Raw genomic sequence first — 20739 nt, 5'->3', positions numbered from 1 at the left:
TATATCTGCTGTGGCTTAGTGGTAATGCATGCAGTTTATTTTGTCAATGGTCTGGGGTTTGAGACTTAGTTTTCTTTGTTTTGCTGCTGAGCAGAACAAGGGCCCTGACATAGAGTGACTAAGGCACTTTTAAGCAGTTGTAAGTGGGTTTGCGTGGGTTTGCACGATGCTTAGCAATGCTTAGCTAAGCGCACACGTGCACACTCGCTTAAACCTGCTTACTACTGCTTAAAAGTGCTTACTCCTGCTAACCCCTGCACTAATTTCTTTTAAAGAAAAGAAAATGGGGAGATAGGAAAGTGGTGAAAAAGGGGGCACAGAGAGGGACAGACAGTAGGTAAACAAGCTCGGGATGTGCAGGACGGGTGTAGGGAAGGTCCATAGCTGCCCATTTCTTTACCAGTAACAGTTGTGCATATGCAATAAATTTGGAGTGATATTTGAAACCTTCCACCCCTGGGAGAGGGGTGAGGACAACAAAGTCTGTTGTACTGCCAATTATAATTATCAGTTTACATGTCCAGTGGACATGTGTGCAAAATAGGCAGCGTAATTTTTTTGGGGGTACAGATTGCCCTTTTTTTTTTTTCAGGTGAGAGTAGAAAGTGAGGTAGAGGAAGTAGGTATGTTTGGAGAGGTAGGTTTGGGAGGTTAACAGACAAGACAAACAAGACGCATACAGGGGCGCTGTATGACACATGGGGTGGGTGAATGCAATTGATGAGGATGGATGTTTGGAAATCACAAGCCCATGAGCCCATAGATGATAACAGTGAAACTGAGATCCCCACCCATGGGCAGTCACCACTGCACCTTCACAGCCCTGAGGGTGGCTGTGCTGGGGGCTGCTTAGGATGGGCAGGCTCACCCATGAGACGGGCCACTCTCACCTCGAGCTGGCATAGGGGATCAGCAAATGAACGCTGGATCTCCCTACGGACCACAGCCCGAACAGGTGGCCCTTCTCCACCCACACTTTCACAGGGGGATGAGTCCCATCCCCTGCAGCGCTTCCACCCAAAGGTGGCACAGGACCAACGGAGGAGGGGAGCCTGGGCTGGGCACAGGACCTGCAGGTGCCTGGTGCACTCGCCAGCTGAGGAGGGACAGGTGAGTCCACTGGGACCGGCCTTCCCATATGTTCTGTGATTAGGTGTGTTTAATTACAACATAAACAACAGCATTCCAGATTAGTTGTAACAGCATGCAGTAATATTCCCATTAACCCAACACACCAAGGTTTCAACAGTTGAACAGCAAGCATAACACATGCATATATTGAATGACAGTGGATATTCCAACAGCATGCAGGGATGATTGGTAGCAACAGGCCACCATGACTGTGGTGTTTGAACAGGGCACATGCATCAAAGTGAATGCAAATATTTATAGAACAATAGGACATTTGTCCCAACAAATATTTGAGATTACACATACCCATTGAGGTGTGGAATTGCATGGTTTATGCACATACAGTCGGGTGTAGAAAGAAACCTCAATTAACATCTTATAAGTACTTTGAGTCTACACTACATTCCTAGTGACTGCAAGTGTATATCCCCTACATGTATTATTACACTTGCCAACATGCATTAGGTTGTGTAATGGGTTTGGCTAGTTCAATATATACCTGACCTATATCTGAAATACTAACTGTCCATGATGCAGATGTTACTGCTACATATTTCTTGATTTCATTTATATTTCTTTATCTACATATCTGGATGTGTTCTCATGACATTTTCAGTTCAATTTGTACAGAACCCTGCATTTCTTGTAGCACACTCACATTTCTGGGGAACAAATTAACAAGCTACTCGTGTGCCAGATTTACTTATGCATGCCAGCCAGACTGTTGAGGACTGTATATATGCTTCACAGCTACTAGCACTTCCATCACCCACTTTAGATGGGACTGCACAACTCTGGTTTGCCAGCACTTATTAAAACAGTACTATTTGTATAATGCAAGGGTACAACAACATTTCAAAGTAAGTGACACAGACACACTCCGGGTTTTATAACTTTATTAATTACATTACACACTTTTCCACAGGCTCACTCCTTTATTTCATATAACAGTGCATATGGAAGACATATTCAAGATATATTATACCTTTATTAATAGGTTAGAAAACTTTTTCAGGCTCGCTCACTTATTTTATATGACAGTACCTGCAGAGATATTATTCCAGACATATTTTACCTTTCTTAATGGGTTACTACACTCTTTTTTTTCTGGCTCTCTGATTTTTTTATATGACAGTACATGCAGAGGACTTATTCAGGGCATTTTATGGCTGTATTATTGGACTACAACACTTTCTTTCATGCTCTCTCCCCTGTTTTATATAACAATACATGCAGAATAATCACTAACCTGCCTGGTGGTGCAGCCTTAGCAGCCTATCTGAATAGGCTTGCTGATTCGCAGCACAGTCACCTGCAGCTGTGAAGTAAATGAAGGGATATTGAGACATACCTATCCATTATACAGAATCAATTATCAGTTCTTACATACTGCATTCCATGGCTACTTACTCAGTTGTGGGGCATCTTGCATCCCACGGGCCTCCTGTATCCATTGGTTCAGGCGGTCCTGCTTCCATCTCTTCAGGTCTGCATGGTGGTGACGGACTTGTTCACCAGTCCAAGGAATGCCTGTGGCACTGGTGAGGTCATGAGCTAACCGGTTCCAAGCCTCTGCCTTGTACTCCGCCCCTTGGAACTGGCTCTGCAAGACTCTTGACTCATGACGGTGGACAAGGAGCCAAACCATGTATTTTGACTCCTCTATGCCTCAACGTTGCACTCGGAAGCATATACTCTCTCCAGCACCAGCCATTCTAACTGCAGATGTGAGCTACAATCAGTTATGGTGAGTATTCCCGCCTATGGGGCTTATATACGCCGCATTTCCCACACTTTTTTGTGATTGGCCATTTTTGAAAATTCTCGGCTGACTGCAGACCTGCTTAGTAATGGTTAATCTACCATTTCTAAGTATATGTATGTTAACAGTGGCTGTTTCTCCTAAGCTGTCATGGCTTAGTGGTTCAATACTTTGATTATGGTGCACAGAGTCCTGGGTTCGAACCTTGTCATTCATTTTATTTTAATACTGTCCGGGCAGGCTAGGGAGTGTGGCTGTGTTTAAGCAACTTTGCTCTACTTTGCTCCACGTTGCCCTATGGTGCCCTGGCTGGTGTGGTGCGCACATCCGCGCAAACAGATTGCGCTGGTTAAAGCACTATTTAACTCTGGGCAACTCTATTGTGCTGGGTAAAGTGCTATTTAACTCTGGGCAACTCTATTGCACTGGGTACAGTGCTGCTTAACTCCGGGCAATTATATATCAGGATCCTTTAAAAATATATATTTTCTTCACTGATACATACGCCATTTCACTGCTTTTTACTAATATTTTAATCATATATGTCAGGTATTATTTCATACACTGATTTAAAACATAAATAAGAAGGGGAGTGGTGGGACTCGAACTGTAAATGCCTCCTCTTTGTGCGAACGCTCTGCCATTACGCTATTGCTATTTGGTGTGATTTGCATATACATTCTTTCTTATGCTCTTCCGTGTCTGAATTGCTAACTGCAGCTAAGCAATGGGCACACCCGCGCACACACGTGCAAATACGGGCAGCTATTTTGGGAATTTAAAAAAAATTAAATTAATGTTTTACTTTTTATAACTGTGATGGGGGTTTACAATGTCAGGGAGTGTGGTGTTGGGTGCAAGGACATTTGAGCGGACTCACTCTTGTGTGTTTTCATTTTACTTTTCGAACCCTTGCAGGAGCGTGGACATTTAGACTGCTCGGCAGTCGGACATGACCCCTGTTTTCCTACACGGTCCGTGTAAGACTTACGGTTGAGTCAGCGTGACCTCATGAATATTCATGGCACGCTGATGTCATACTGTTCAACTGCAGCCTCCTAGTAAGACTTATTAAGTCTTACACGGAGGATTCGTGAATCCGGGGGCTTATCTTGGACCTTTGATGTAAAATGATACACTGTCACAGCTTGAGTCTATGTAATCTACTTTCTCTTCTTTGCAATATGTCAGTGTACATGGTACTCAGTGAACATAATCACAACTGTGTCATGTTAATGTTATGATTTCAAGGTTCAGATCTACAGAAGGTGCTGTTTATGTGAAAGCAGTGATGTTTAGTGTACATATTTTCATGCTATAAAACAACAATAATGAGAAAACATCACAAAGGCACAATTTAAAATCCATTTATTTAGTTATTTATTTATTTATTTATTTATTTATTTATTTATTTAAGGCTTCATCATTTAAGCACCACTTGGCACTGTGCACCAGAGACTATCAGCAGTCACTAGCAGTGAGCACTGGTTCAATCCCCAAGGCAAAAACTCAATTTTTCATTTGGAATGTCATCTGTAGCAATAATTAAAGTGGTACTGGTTTGCTTCTGTCAGCACTTTTGACAGTGCTGAGTGAAGAAAATGTACCTGACTGCCTATCCCTGTGGTACAAGTTGTTAAGTATACTGAATTGGGAGCAACAGCTGAGGTAATGCTGGGTTCAAATCTAGACTACAGAAAATGTTACTTATGGGGTCAGATTAAGTATTGATGCATACTTCTGTATATGAATTGAGTAGCCTAAGCCAATATGCTAAATGGTGAATACCTTACTTATTGAATTGTTGTTGCAAATGTTTTGTTGTTGGAAACTCAGTTATTCTTATTATTAGCAACATTTGATATACATGATGTAAAATATGATAGTTTTGTAAAGTGTGATATGAAAAAAATCAATAACATCAGGAATGTGAAAATATGCATAATGTATGCTGGATTACTTATCCATATCTTCCAAGTGGTAATCTTGATAGCAATACATTTCCTTTAAAAGTATATAATTGTTTCTTGTATATGCTGTGTTAAAAATGAGCTTACGCAATCTGCTGTGTGTCCACTTTCTCAGTAGTTGGCATTATACGAAGGCCTGATAATGTATAACAGAAATGCAAGTTATGATGTGGCAAGTAGATATTAATAAAATGACTGTGTCAAGTTAATGCTGTAAGTGCCCTGTTCATTACTAGATGTACTTTAGAATTTACGTATATATTTTTTTTACTTGTCCATTTGCATGCTGCTTGACAGTGAGCAATGATGGTTCATGTATGAATTTAAATTGGGCTGCCTGCCATCGGTAACACAAATTAGACTGCTGCCATTGTGTTGCTGTCAACAATCCGGATAGTACTGGGTGAAGAAAATGCATCTGTCAGCTCGCTACTTAGTGGCACATGGTGCAGTTGCAATGAATTTGGAGAAAGATCATAGCTAATGCAGGGCTTGAATCCAGTTTACAGATAATTTTACTTAGACGATCAGAACATACATTGTCACACAATTTTCTTTACTAATGTAACATTAAATACAAATGACAATTACTCGCACGAACTTGGCAACACAACTATTATTAATGATTGCTACAGAAGTCAAATATGTGTGTTAATTATGTTAAGCATAACAGTGATGATAGTTAATGTCAAATGCACTTGCATATGTATAAAGTGCACAACATGTATAGAAAATGTGTATGATTCATGACATATAATAATGTGTAGGACAGTATGTCATGTAAACTATGTATGGAATATACACCAACATGTATTATTCGGGTCATGCAACTTCATGCATATGAAATGTATTTACAACCAAAAAGACTGCCTTTTACATAGGAATCCAGTTCCATTAGTAGTTAAAGTCACACACATACAGGCAACTCTTAAGTGCATCTCCATTCAGTTTGAAATTTGTATACTTCAACTGTCAACTTAGAAAAGTAAGCTCTCCTGTGGAACTGACAGTTAATAAGCAATTTTACCATTTTATCATTCTTTTTTTCATGGGTTCAACTTCCAGATGGTAGTAGCTATTGCTTGTAATGTGTATGTCCCAAGAACCCATTATGTCTCAATTCATAAAACTATACATCTAAACAACAGTGATTAGAGCAAACATCATCAAGCATTTCATTATTTAACAGTGAAAAATGTGTAAATGGGGTGCTCATTACACATGAACAAATGTCACTACTGTATTTCACACCTTCATTGCTTTTGATGGAATCATTCCCAATGTCTCTGCCAAACCATTTTTGTCCTTTCAATTGAGCAATTGCAGCTAGCAAGGTTGTGCATCACTGTGCACAAGCTGGCATATGCAAGCAGTATATTGGGTGCCAATTTAGATACATAATTCTAGGTGTCTTTCAGTAAACATGGCAGATGAAGGTGAAGGTAAAGATGTTGCTCCATTTAGAGCAAATAAGTCATGTGAATAAGCATCCAGGATCTTCATGGCACTCCTCATCAAGTGTTACATTAAACATTCTATTTTTGTCACTGGATTTAGTAACTTGGAAAGCATATAGCCAATATACCATAGTCAAATAATTGCTTCCATATTATTTATAATAGCACTGAGATTTATGGATTGCATGACACATTAATTAATGCCTTCCCATCCCATCTGGACATGGCAAAGGTGAAAATAGTTATGTGTCATATTTGCGTATGCAATGAAATAATAATGTGACATGGCATTGATGTTATTATCTATGTTTTGTCTCCCCAACCCTAACTCTCTTTATTTTATTTTATTATTTTATTTAATTATTTATTTTTGGTGAAAACATTGCTGCCGTAACACAAATGACCATCAGAAGAGGGAGTTAGACTGACCACTGGAGTTCAGGATGCCATACATACACAGGTGGATGCAGCAGCAGTATCACCACAGGCTGCACAGATGCCTGGCGCATCTGAGTAACGACCTGTCAATATTGCCACCACAACTCCTGCAATACCTGGTCTAACTGCACCAGGTAGCTCTGCCCATGCTACTGGTGCAGTGGCATTCACCAGGAGTAGTGCAGGAGGAAGTGATTTTTGTCACCCACCAGGAGTTTACAGGACTGGTGGAGGACACCGTGGAGAGGGGCTTGGTGATCGAATAATCAGAGTGGAAAAGGCCATGCATCAAATTGCAAAACAAATGCCTCTTTTAGTACTGATCCAGGAAGCTGAGGCAAGAGACAATGTTCACAGGTCTGAGGGAGAGAACTAGATTCTCACTGCACAAGCTGGACACAGATGCACCCCCAATGTCTCCTACCTATCCCCAATCATGGTGCCCCCCCTTTTGTGTCCATTACCATCTCTGTCTGTCCTGTATGTCCTGTATGATTGCAGCTGCTACCTACCCTATCCTACCTACCTGACCCTCTTATTCCTAAGCATCTTCCCCAATAGTCCCCTCTCTCTCTCTCTCTCTCTACAAAAATTAAAAAATGGGCACCGATCCCACAAAAAAGTAAATAAATAAAAAATAAAAAACTTATATATAACTCTCCACTTTGCCTATTTGTCTGCTTAACACACTGGATTTAGTTCAATTGGCCATACAGCATTATTCTATTGTCACTCGTCCTTGATGAGGTGACTATCCAAATTTATCAAATTCTTGTTACAAGTCTACATTTATGTTGTGAAGAACTCAACAGCCATGGTGCTGCCTCACCACCATCCTGCACATTCCTCTATTCTTTTCCTTTTGTTCTACCCTCTGCTTTTCCCTATTTTCACCATTGTTTTAGCAACCCCTTTTTCACAAGTTTAATCTGGTCAAAAAACAGAATCACACAAAATACACATGGCCAGAAATAAGCCTTCAATTTGTGTCTTCAGTATTTCCACAATGCTTGGCATTGTGGACCAGTGCTGCATGACTATAAATAGCGTTTAACATTCTATAATCAAAAAAATGCTGTGGTTGTGCCTTCCAAGAAACAACTTATATGTGCATCCAGTTAAAACTTATTGCAAATGAATGAATAAACAAATAAATAAATAAATAAATAAATAGAACTACACACACTGACTCCATATAAATAACAATTGTGATTACATGGCAAATTAAATCATATGGCAAATGAAAACATCTCCAAGCCACTCTTAAAAAGATGACCACCTCAAAAAATGTTAAAATGTCAAAGCTCACTGGTAAAAATTCAAAACATATAAAAATATATAAAAAAACTTTTTGTGGCATTAAAATACAACCAAAGTAAAATAACAATCCATAAGTAGTCAATTAAATACAATAAATTACAAGTTTAGTGCTTTTAATTGTAAGGCACTGATAACAGAAATATATTATTTTAACCCTGGGGTCTGGGAGGCATTTAATAATAATTGTCAATGCAATTCATGATATTCTAGACCTTTCTGCCAATTTCCATTTATCTGCACTTTTTTCAAAATTAAAAAAAAACTTTTTTTTTTAAATTAGTAAACACATTAGAATGCTTTCTTATGGCATTTTTGTCTCCCTTTTTATTTTATATGTGTATTCATAAATCCTAGTCTGTAATTCATGCTCAGTTACCCTATGTAAAACACAGGGCATGTAAGGCAAGATACAAGGTAAACTACTCCTACTGTTGTACAGTTTTATCTACCCATGCAAAATAAAATTTTTGAATAAGAGGGGAATGGTGGTGTCACTTCACTGGTCCCTTTTCCAATAACTCAAATCTTCTTTACCTCACTTGCACCATGGTAAAATGTGACGCTATCCAGATCGGCATCTGATGATTGTCAGTTCTTGAGAGCTGGACAAATATAAAATATTACTTTTGGAAAAGAATTACCCCACCTAATTAGTGAATAGCATAGACATTGAAGTGGTCTGAAGAACAACTATTTACAAACCAGTTTTAGAGTATTCAAGGTCTTCTGTTTGGTTTATTAAAAAAACACTAGGAACAGCCAGTGATCTAATGCCATGATCCTCAAATTTAACCACACTGCAGGTGAGGTGAAGAAGATTCTTTGCAGAAATTGGTCAGTGGTGTTTGGTCCCAATGGTCTAACTCAAAAACTAGATGAAGTCCCTATTTTTGTATTTGATTACAGTAAAAATTTAAAGGGTTATTGGGAAAAAAAGGGACCAGTGAAGTGACAGAAAACACTGGCAAAACAGGGGGATGAGCAAGTGCGGGGCCTGCTTACAATGTAGGTTTATTTATGACAGTACAAACATCACCATCACTTCTTATTCAAAGACTTTATTTTGCACATGTGGATACAACTATACAACAAGAGGTGCAATTTACCTTGTATTTTACTTTACATGCCCTGCATTTTACTTGGGGAAGACTGAGCGTGCAGTACAGAGTAGGCTTTATGAACACACCTATGCAATAAAAAAGGGGAAAATGCTCTAAGTAAACATTCAAAGGTATGTACCAACTTTAAAAAGGTTTTGCTTTTATTTTGGAAAAGGTGCAGATTTCAGACAGAGGTAGCATTTGGGAGAAAAGGCTAGAAAGCCATGATTTTCACTGGCAGTTGTTACTAAATGCCACAAAAAACATGGTTAAATAAATATATTTCTATTAAAAGTGTCTTACAATTAAAGGCACTAAACTTGTAACTTATTGTATATAATTGGCTACTTACGAATTGTTTTTTTTTTTTTTTTTTGGTACTCTTGTTTTCTAATGTCACCAAAGGTTATATATATGTTCTGAATTTTAACCAGTAAGTTCTGATATTTTAGCATTTTTTGAGGTGACTGTCTCTTTAAGAGTAGCTTGGAGAGGTTTTCATTTGTCATGTGATTACACTGGTTATTTAAACAAAATGGAGTCAGTGTGTGTCATTCTGATGAAATTTTTCAGGAGTAAACCGAAAGCAGTTAACTCTTGTGATTTATTTATTTATTTGCAATAAATTTCCACTGGATATAAATTCATATTGGTTCTCAGAAGACACAATCACAGCATGTTTGGATTGTTTGACTACATGGTGAAGTGTTGTTTTGCTTACTAGTTTTTGATGATTGATTGTTTCACATTCTATGGCATAAACTGGTGAGTTTTTACCTTTGACAGCATTAGTGTTTTTATTTTCACACAAATGTGTTTATCCGGATCCCCTTCAAAATATCTAAAGTTCATAACAGTGAAGCTCAAAACATTGAGACCATAACATCTAAAACCCATAATGTCTAAAACTCATAATATCAAATTTCATAACATTGAAACTTTGCATCGCAACTTCAAACCCTACAAATCAGATGTAAATAACATCCCCTCCAGCTAAAACTACACCAAAATAGTAAACACACTTTTGACTATGTTTCTGCAGGTGGGCAAGCATCCCTGCACCCCCCCATGTGGGGGTCTCCGCCCCACACACCCCCTGTAAATTAAATATACCAACTCCAAGATTGTACTACAATGGGGAAAAAGTTAATTTCCTAATCCTACTGTAGTGCAATCTCAGAGTTGGTATATTTAATTGGGGCTACATATGTTATTAACCTGTCATTATCTTGCTCATGTCTTAATCGGGTTTCTACTTTTCTACCGTTGCTTGCTCACTATTAGAAACAATTTATCATACACAGCATGACTGACTATGAAGAAAAACCGAAGTATAACACACCACAAAGATTGTCTTAAATGTCCCAGAAACAAAATTCTTTGTATGTCATTATCCTTGTCTCCATCTCTCACTCTCTAACCCCCCACGCACATACACACACACATATATGCACACGCTCTAGCATATGCACACTTCTGTGTCATCACTTTTTACACTTGCATATTTATTAGGCTACTGGATGTAATGTACACCTAATAGGATTTTAAATTGTCATTACTGTGTTGAAGGCTAATGCCTACATTCTTTGTTGCCTCAGTATGTTGCTTGATTTTAATTTTATAAAGTAGAAGTTCCTATGTACTGTGCTGAGATCATTCTCAGGTATGTTCAAATCCAGAAGTATGTCAAAGTCTTATTGAATATTTTTGTATGACTATTTTGTGTGCAACTCTTGGCTACATATTTTATTAACACACCATTATCCTGCTTCTGTCTTAATCTGCTTGATCCTGATTGGGAACACTTTATTGTATAGATCATCACAGAGTAATTATGATGACAAACCTAAGAGTTACACACCATAAAGATGGCCAAAAATGTGCAGTTATCAAAATTCTTTCTTTGACTACGTCCTTGTCTCACAATCTCTCTCTCTCTCTCTGTCTCTTTTGTCTCATCATTTTTTGCCTTCAGCATTTACATGATACCTGGCACCATGCCGCAATACTAAGTGATGGTAAATGGCAGTTCATGGCTTGCAATACTACGTGACAGTAAATGGCAGTTCATGGCTTACAATACTAAGTGATGATAAACGGAAGTTCATGGCTTACAATACTAAGTGATAAGTGATGGTAAATGGCAGTTCACGGCTTACAATTCTAAGTGATGGTAAATGGCAGTTCATGGCTTACAATACTAAGTTTTGGTAAATGGCAGTTCATGGCTTACAAAACTAAATGATGGTAAATGGCAGTTCACGGCTTACAATACTAAGTGATAGTAAATGGCAGCTCATGGCTTATGCCTTCAGCCACATTAGAGTGCTGTACCTTGCACTACATGCTTAGCATCGCTGCACAATGGAAAGGCAGTCTGGTAGCACTATGAGAAGATGGTTATTATCATATATTGAACAGACTGCAGAGTTGAATGTACACAATATGGGATGTTATAGTTGTAAATACTGTTTTGATGTATGCTGCACAGAAACTGTCTTGCTTCACAGTGTTTCCATAGTCCAGGATTTCACCAGTGTTAAGATGCTTGGCTTCTTATATATTTCAAAATCCATCCCAAAATACTGATATCTTCCTTGAAATAAGTGCAAACACTTTTTACAATCAAGGCTTTGTGTGTTAAGGTGCATAGTACACAATGCAGATCCGAGAATATATTTATGCTAAACCCAAATAAGGTGATTTGATGAATTTAGCTGCATCCCCATGCATTTTCTGAAGTCTGTTAATTATAACACCTGAATATTCCAATAAACAATGATACCACTGTGGACCTCAATAGCACAACAATAAGTAGATAATAAATAAAATGCAACACGAGGTGGCTATAAGCAGGAAAATATAATTTAATATCAGGTAAGTGCTTTCACATCAAACGATGCTTTCTCAGACCATTACAAAACATTCATCACATCACTATATATATATATATATATATATATATATATATATATATATATATATAAAAAACAGTTCATCATCAATTAGAGCAATCAAGATCTTAAAGTCAACTCACATCTTTAACACCAAGTAATATCTCATATTTACATATCTATACATAAAAATTGCATATATCCATTTAAAAACAGTAATATATATATATATATAAATGCATTCTAACTGCATATATAAGAAACAATTACTAAATATAGCACATACAATTCATATAATGCATATATAAAACACATATATCATCTCAAGGGTCTAGCTTTTAAGTATGGTTTAATGGAAGCCCTGTCATTAAGGCCAGGGATTCTGTCTGCTTCCAGTTCCAAAATCCAACTTAATTCATGTTGTTCTGTTAAATTCTTCAACTCTCCTAATCTTAAAGTAGATCTCAAACATTCTATTACTAAAACTGAATCTATATGTATAATTAAACATGGCCGAGTGTTTAGCAAGCGCACTTCTTTCTATATCATGGTTCCTTATAGCTGTCAGATGTTCTCTAACTTGTTCCCTCAACATCCTATTGGTCATCCCTACATAAAAGGAGGTACATAAATTGCAAGTAGCTAAGTAGATTACAGTCTTGGTTGCACAATTAGCTGAGACTCTAAGCTTATAACCCTTATTGGTCTTGGGATGTATAAGCTCATTATCTAATGCTAGCACTTTGCTAATGTTACAACATCCACATTTATGTAAGCCTCTTACATCTACTTCATAAGACTTGTTTGTATGACATAACAGTCTCCTCAAATTCTTTTTGTTTCTGTAACTATAGCGTGGTCTATTATCAATTACTTGCTTGATTTCAGTATCAGCTTGTAATATAAACCAATTCTTATTAATAATTTGCCTAACCAATCTACATTATTAGAATATTCTAGTGTTATTTTCACCCCATTGTTACTATAATTACTTCTGGATGTATTTTCATGAGTCATTCTTGGACCATACATGTATGGTTGGGCCCTATCAGCTCTCAAACTTTGTACTTCCTGTATGCCTCTATTTATCTCTCCATGCTTATAACCACGTTCTATTAATTCATCACTAAATCTAGTAGTATCCTCATTAAATTTGGCTTCTACAGTTTCTAATCTAGAAATACGCATGGCTTGTCCCTTGATAATATTTTATATATGTGAGAAGGATGCATGCTGTCTCTATATAATATATCATTCTTATGGCATGTTTTCCTATGTGATTCTGTAGAGAAATACCCACATGCATTTTTCTTAATAGTAATGTCAAAAACTTCAATTTGAGTATTAGAGATAGTATACATACATTTTAAGAAGTTAGTAGTGGTATTTATATATGTCAAAAATTGATGTAACAACTCTATACTTCCTGTACAAATCAATACCAAGTCATCTACAAATCTCCTGTATAGAAAAATGTATTGAGAATAGTCCCTATGAATTAACACATGCTTCTCTTCCCAGTATGCTAGAACTATATTGGCATAGCTATTGGCACACAAAGTGCCCATAGCTATGCCAAGTAGTTGTAGAAAATAGGTATCTTTGAACGAAAAGACATTATTGTCCAAAACCATCTCCAATAACATACATATCAAGTCAATTTTATTTTGACTATATATATATATATATATATATATATATATATATATATATATATATATATATATATATATATATATTGCCAGATTTTAAATAACTATTAACAGCTTCTATACCATACAAATGGGGTATAACTGTAAATAAAGAACTTACATCGAGAGCTGCAAGATAACTCCCCATTAATACCTCATGCTTTCCTGTTACTGCTGCATGCAAATCATAAATAAATTGTTTAATGTCACATATCACATTCACTGACTTTATTAATACTGGTCTTAAGTACTTTTCAACATAGATAGAAATGGACTGAGTTACCCATCCAGGGCCTGCCACTATTGGCCTTAAAGGTGGTTCTTTGCTATGTTTTTGTATTTTGGGTTGACCTTGAATTATAGGTACTAAGGGATGCATCACTATAAAGTAATCAAGTAATTCTTTAGTTATAATGTTACTCAAAAAACAATAATTAAGGGATTTATAAATACGTTCACATAAAAGCTCTATTTGCATCAGAGAAACCTTTTTATACACACCCTGATCATTTAACATAGAAAACATTGCTTCATCATATTTTTCCATATCATATACAACTATCCCACCCCCTTTATCCGCTGGGCAGATAGTAATGGTAAAATCATTAATAAATCTATCTAATGCTTCCTTTTCACCAATATTTAAATTACAAAATCTTTTGAAACTAATGTTATCTTTACATAATGCTAATTGTCTTAATTCAGCTTCACAAACATTACAGAACATCTCAAGAGATGCATTCAAGTCAGGAACAAACATGGTAGGCTTTTTAAAATTATTACACAACTTGTCTGAACTTTTAAACATTGTTTTAAGCATTATATCACGTGCAAATAATTTAATGTCCAAAATGGTATTGGTGATATCCATACCTGTAGCTGGTATAAATGAAAGTCCTCTTTGCAGCAAATCCATTTCATTTTTAGTTAATTGTTTGGTTGATTCATAGGTTCATAGTTTAGTACTAAGCTAACTGCCCTTGCGAGCCATTTTAAGCCTAGCCAATTACCCCTTGTAAGACTCAAACCCTGCACCTTGTGTTTGTAAGGCCCCTCCCAACCCCTTGGTAAATTATAAACTAATGACTGTTGAGCGGCCATTTTTCCCACATCTTTTTTATGCTGTGGTTTGTGTCCCTCTCTCGCAATGGTAACCTGTCCTTCCTTCCTGTGCTCACTGAGCGGTGATGTTGGGAATAGTCCATTTGTTGAACTGGCAGGAATGGAGATCTTTCCTTCGGGCAACTTTCTGAGCTTTTGGTGTATTATGCTTCATATATATATATATATATATATATATATATATATATATATATATATATATTGATGTAATGAGTGTTTTATAATGGTCTGAGGAAGCATCGTTTGATGTGAAAGTGCTTACCTGATATTAAATTATATTTTCTGCTTTTAGCCATCTTGTTTTGCATTTTATTTATTATCTAATTATAACGCCAACATATCTATCATGTAGTAACTGTATTACTCAGTCATGTCATACAAACACATACAATTGCATGAGAAGCAGTACAACATGCCCCAAACACATACACAATCAACAGATGTGAGGCTGTCATACTATACACCTGTATCATACAAATAATGAGTAATGTACTGCAATTATCATGAAAATGTGCAATTTATGACAAATAAAGCACTAACATAATGCACAGCTGTTTAGAATTTTATCAGAATCTGAAATGTTACTATGTCTGTACTCCTTATTTGCATAAAGGTTGACATGGAGCACAATAGACTAGTGCTAATTTCCCATTCCAAATTCAAAACCTCAAAATGTATTTACTCATGAACTAATACTTTGCCATCAACTACACAAATGAGCTTGTCAACACTGTATTTCAGGGGATAGAGATTGGAAAAAAATGAGTGGAGTGGCTTGTATTAATTCTGTATGCTGCAATGGACTGTTGTATTGAATATATGTGGAGTTAGCTGTGATGCTGGCGAAGCACATCATTATGTAAAGATATGTCTGCACACCAACACACTTAGACTTGCAAATGATGTACAGGTGTGTGGGACCTTTTCACACATACTTCATCAGTGGTCCAACTCAAAGACAAAAAGCTAACAAACTGATAAAACAACAAAGGCAAGGGTAATTTCCAAACTTTATGTTAGTGCTTTCGTTCATGTGCATGCCTATCTGCAGTACTATGAAGGACTGGATTCACCCACATATCTGATGCATATCCTTCCACTCAGGAGAAACATTTAGACTGAGAAAGGGCTTGCTATCACGTTCTCTTACTTTTACAACAAACATCTTCTCTGCAACATATTGATGAGGTCATCCTTTCAAAAGTGCACTTCCTCTGTGGGGGTTGCAGTTAATACTGTGTTCTCTGGATTGCTTAAATAAGTATGTGTTTAAATTTAATAGTGTTGAACTTGTGTGAGTGTATGTGTGTGCGTGCCTGCATGCGTGCATGCATGTGTGTGTGTGTGTGTGTGTGTGTGTGTGTGTGTGTGTGTGTGTGTGTGTGTGTGCGGCTCTAGTTTCAGGTATTTAGCAACAGATCTGATGTCTACACTTACACACAGGCAAAACAATTAAACCAGGAGAGGGCTCATCATCATTTTCTCCCACTTTTATCACAAACATATTTTCTGCAATACATTAATGAGGTCACCTTTTCAAAAGTGAACTGTCTCACATAGAAATCACACACTTCTCCTTTTGTGCTTGTAGTTGATTTGTGTTCTATAGATTTTGTGAACAGGTAAGTAGGTGGTTCAAATCCAGCTGTGTTGAACTTTTGTGTGCGTGGCTATAGTGTCAGATAAGTATGACTTTACCAACAGATGTGAAATGTACAGTTCAACTCATGAGAAACATTTAAACTTGGAAAGGGCTGCCTATCACTTTCTCTCACTTTTATCACAAACATCTTCTCTGCAATGCACTAATGAGGTCATCCTTTGAAAAGTGCACTCTCTCAATTTAGAACTCAGAAGTCTACTGTGGCATTTGTGGTTAATACTGTGTTCTCCAGACTGTGTAATCTAAATAGGTGATTCAAACCCAACAGTGTTGAATGTGTGGGGTTTTGTGTGTGTGTGTGTGTGTGTGTGTGTGTGTGTGTGTGTGTGTGTGTGTGTGTGTGTATGTGTGTGTGGTGTGTGGTGTGTGTGTGTGCATGTGGCTTTAGCATCAGGTAAGTATGGCTTCACCAACAGGTGTGATGTGTGCACTTCCACTCAACAGAAATATTTACACTGAGACAGTGCTCTCACATCAGTTTTTTTATACTAACATGTTTTTCTGCTGCACACTGATGGGGTCATCATTTCAAAAGTGCTCTATTTCATGGCTGTATTATAAGACTTATCTTGTGGTGATTGCAGTTGATGCTGCATAGTTTAGATTGTGTAACTAGATAAGTAGGTGGTTCAAAACCAGCATTGCTTAAATAGTATGACTGTGTGTATGTGTTTGCACAGTTGTGTAGAACTGGCTCCATGAAAGTATCTGCTGTATACATTTCCACATAGGAGGCATATTTACACCAGGAGATGGCTCCCCATCAAGTTATTGCATTATTTTGGAAAATCCATTTTCTGCAACACGGTGATAATATAATGCTTTCAAAAGTGTACTGTCTCATTGTTGTAATCCAGCTTGGCCTGCAATATTTCCTGTTGATACTGTGTTCTCTATATTGTGTAAATAGATGGTAGGTTGGTGGTTTGAATCCTGCATTGTTACTAACGTGAGTGTGTGAATCTTTCTCGTGCTGTGTAGAAATGGTTTCATGTTCAAATATGCTTAGTAGCTTTATGACTGTGATGGGCTTTCCCAACAATATCATTCCCTTTTAGCAGACACATCAACCTGTTAAAGCAATGGTGATGTTCATTCATTCAAATGTACACTGTCACATATGTAAATAAACATGTTGTGTGGTGCTTTTGATTCATGAAATGAACTCTAGCTTGTGATCTTAGGTAGTCAGTTTGAGATCAGACATATTCTATAGACTCAATGGTGTCAGTGTGTGTGTGTGTGTGTGTGTGTGTGTGTGTGTGTGTGTGTGTGTGTGTGTGTGTAAGAATGTATATTTAGATAAAAATGCTGTCACCCACATATCTGATGTGTCCATATATTGCTGGAGAGGTCTCTTTCACTGCTTTCTGTCCATTTTAGCACAGACAACTCCTTTGTTAAACAGTGATAATGCCATTTGTTGAATTGTGTTTTATCTAAACCTAGTAGTAACCCTTCTCCTGTGTCTCCAGGAAGTGATATAATGTTCTGTAACTTGTTGCCTGAGTAAACCATGATTTTGAATACAGTATTATCTGTGGATTGTACTTTTATCATTACAGTGATGACTGCATTATGCAGTATGTGTGTTTGGATGTATCTACCATCATGCAATATTTTGTGATAAGGAGACTGATCACATCATTATTTTAACCAGTTTTCAAACACACATATGCCTTATAACAATAAAAATAATTTTATTCTTCCAAATGCACACTGGTACGCAATTATAGTAAGATTTATTTCTGGTGTATAGAGTCCACACAAAATCATGTATCTTATGTGGTTACATAGGTAGGTGTTCGAAGCCCGTAATGACTGAATATTATCAATGCATGCCAGTATACCGCTATGCATGAATTACATCCACCACAGTTGTAACTTGTACAATAACAGAGTGAAAGGGCTTCTCATTTCTTTTACCTCAAACAACTGCTTTGCTACACAATGATGATGTCATGACTTCAAATATGTTCTGTGTCACAGCTGTGTAAGGCTTTGCCTGTGGCATATGTGATTAGTACACAGTTCTGTAGCTTATAGACTTACATTGATGGCTGTTCAACACTATCAAAAGATACCATTATGTAAGTGTACTAGCATGACACATCAGCATTACATTAAGTTATTTTCTATCCAATGTGATATTGAAATAAGTGTTTACTATCAAAACTTTGAAGTGGCTTCAGTCGAATGTCACATCGCCAAACAAGAATGTTGAAAATTTAAAAGTCTTTTCACCCCTTTGTCAAACCATGTTAATATCGACGGTTTGACATTCACTGTTATGGAAATGAGGTTGTTGGATTAAATGTGCCGTTCAGGGTTCAGTGATGTGGTTCACTGTGCTTCCGTTTGATAATTAGCCAATTTGAAAACTGTATTTCGATAGTGCACCATTTGACAGTGTGCACTTCTGGATTATGATAGTAAACCTGAAAGAACACATTTCAATAGCTCTACATTAAATATCAGCACTCAAAATGCAGACTGCAGAAAAGCCAAACCCCCCCCTCCCCCCAAAAAAAAACCTGAAAAAGAACTAATGTCAAAAATTGGTCTTTTCCTTAAAATTTCTTTTTGTAGGGGAGCAATATATACCAGCTCTAAGATCACCTAGCTCAGAGTAAAGGGAATATTCAGAGAAATGGCATCTTGGACTTAATATACCAAGTTGGCCATTCAGTCTCCACTTTTTGGAACTTGGTCTAGTGAATCCTAACATTTCAAATGGTTGCCCCTTTCAACACATTGGGGAATCCATGCCAGTCAAATATGTTTTCTGTGATTCATGTGGTGAAAGTACCCCTGTAGCTCATGCAGCTAATGCTGACTTGTATAGCATCATCTATTCAGATATATAGTGGTTTGAATCTGGCCCTGTATATGTACAAAACTACGTGGACAGACAAGAGTGGCTTAGCCCACCAGCAGAGATAGTGAACTTTTGTGTAGACAGTAACACAGCTACATCCTTTTCATTCGTCAGACAAATTTGTATTGGATAAATTAACAGTAAAAGCTCTGCCTTACTTAGTACCTTCAGGTGTGCTATTTGTGACACCCGTCATTGCTATCTCCTGTGGCAGACACAGTTAATATATAGCTCTGTAAAGTGATATCATGATTAACATGGGTTTAAATCTGGTAAGATGTGCCTATCAGACAATTGTGACAGACAGGAGTGGCTTAGCTAACTAATGCAGATATGGCCCAGTAAGGGACCAAATTATTTAGGTCTCACAATAGAATAGTGATGTAATCCCTTCAAGTGTGTTCTTCATGACACATCAGATACATCTTTTTCTGTAGTGTCAATGGTTAATACACATGTCTCTGAGATCTGACCTTGGCAAGCTTTACGTAGTGGTAATATCATAGCCAATGAAGGTTTACTGAGGGTGATTATTGCTATTTGAAAACTTTACCCAATGTGTATGAGTTTGACAAAATGAAAATGCTGAATATGTCAGTGAAAGCTCACCGGCATTATTTATTTCCCCATTAATAATGATCTGTATTGCATGGCGTCATACAAACATTTACATATAAATGTCCTTCCTATGTTCATATTGTAGGGATTTATAAGAGGTAAAGACTTATACATCATTTCCTAATGTGTGCCATGCTGAAAGTTCATCACAAAGTGTGAGTGAGCGTGTTCTATGACACTTTCTTATGTTTTTGTGTTGGGTACTTGATGTTATTGTAGTTTTTGCTGTGCCTCCTTATGAGCTTGCTCAGTATAATGATGTAGTAGATGTGTGCCATCTAGGATAAAACATAAATCATCAATGTTGTGAGACAGCTCTTGCCATTTGTTCTTCTTTGTAAAATGTAACAGAAGTAGCTTATGAATGGTTGGCTTTATCAACATCCATGCAATAGAGTTATTGACCTATGAACAGAGGATGACAACATTTGTCACAGGCTGGTGTACAGTTGGTGTATGTGCAATGTAAATCATCAATAGGTCACTTAATATACATCAACAGGTCACTTAATATACATCAATGTTTCACCTGGGTGTGATATATGTTACTGTAGCATCATACAGGTCTTAGTAATGTTTTAACAAGTTTCACTTCAAGGCTAAATATCAGTTCAAGGTACTGCATTCACATGTGTACTTTGAAACACTTATTTAAGTCAGCATGTATGGTTTAACACTTGCAGTAAGAAGGACAC

At 37.1% G+C, this 20739-nt stretch overlaps 1 pseudogene; it reads left to right on the top strand.

Annotated features, from left to right (window-relative positions):
* Nucleotides 1–19906: 19906 nt before the first annotated feature.
* LOC122792508 lies at nt 19907–20066 on the top strand (annotated as a pseudogene).
* Nucleotides 20067–20739: the final 673 nt, after the last annotated feature.

The sequence above is a fragment of the Protopterus annectens genome, chromosome 1.part2 (genome assembly GCF_019279795.1).
Source record: "Protopterus annectens isolate FY-2018-M chromosome 1.part2, PAN1.0, whole genome shotgun sequence".
Classification (NCBI taxonomy): Eukaryota; Metazoa; Chordata; order Ceratodontiformes; family Protopteridae; genus Protopterus; species Protopterus annectens.
This window is presented reverse-complemented; position numbering and strand designations above follow the sequence as displayed.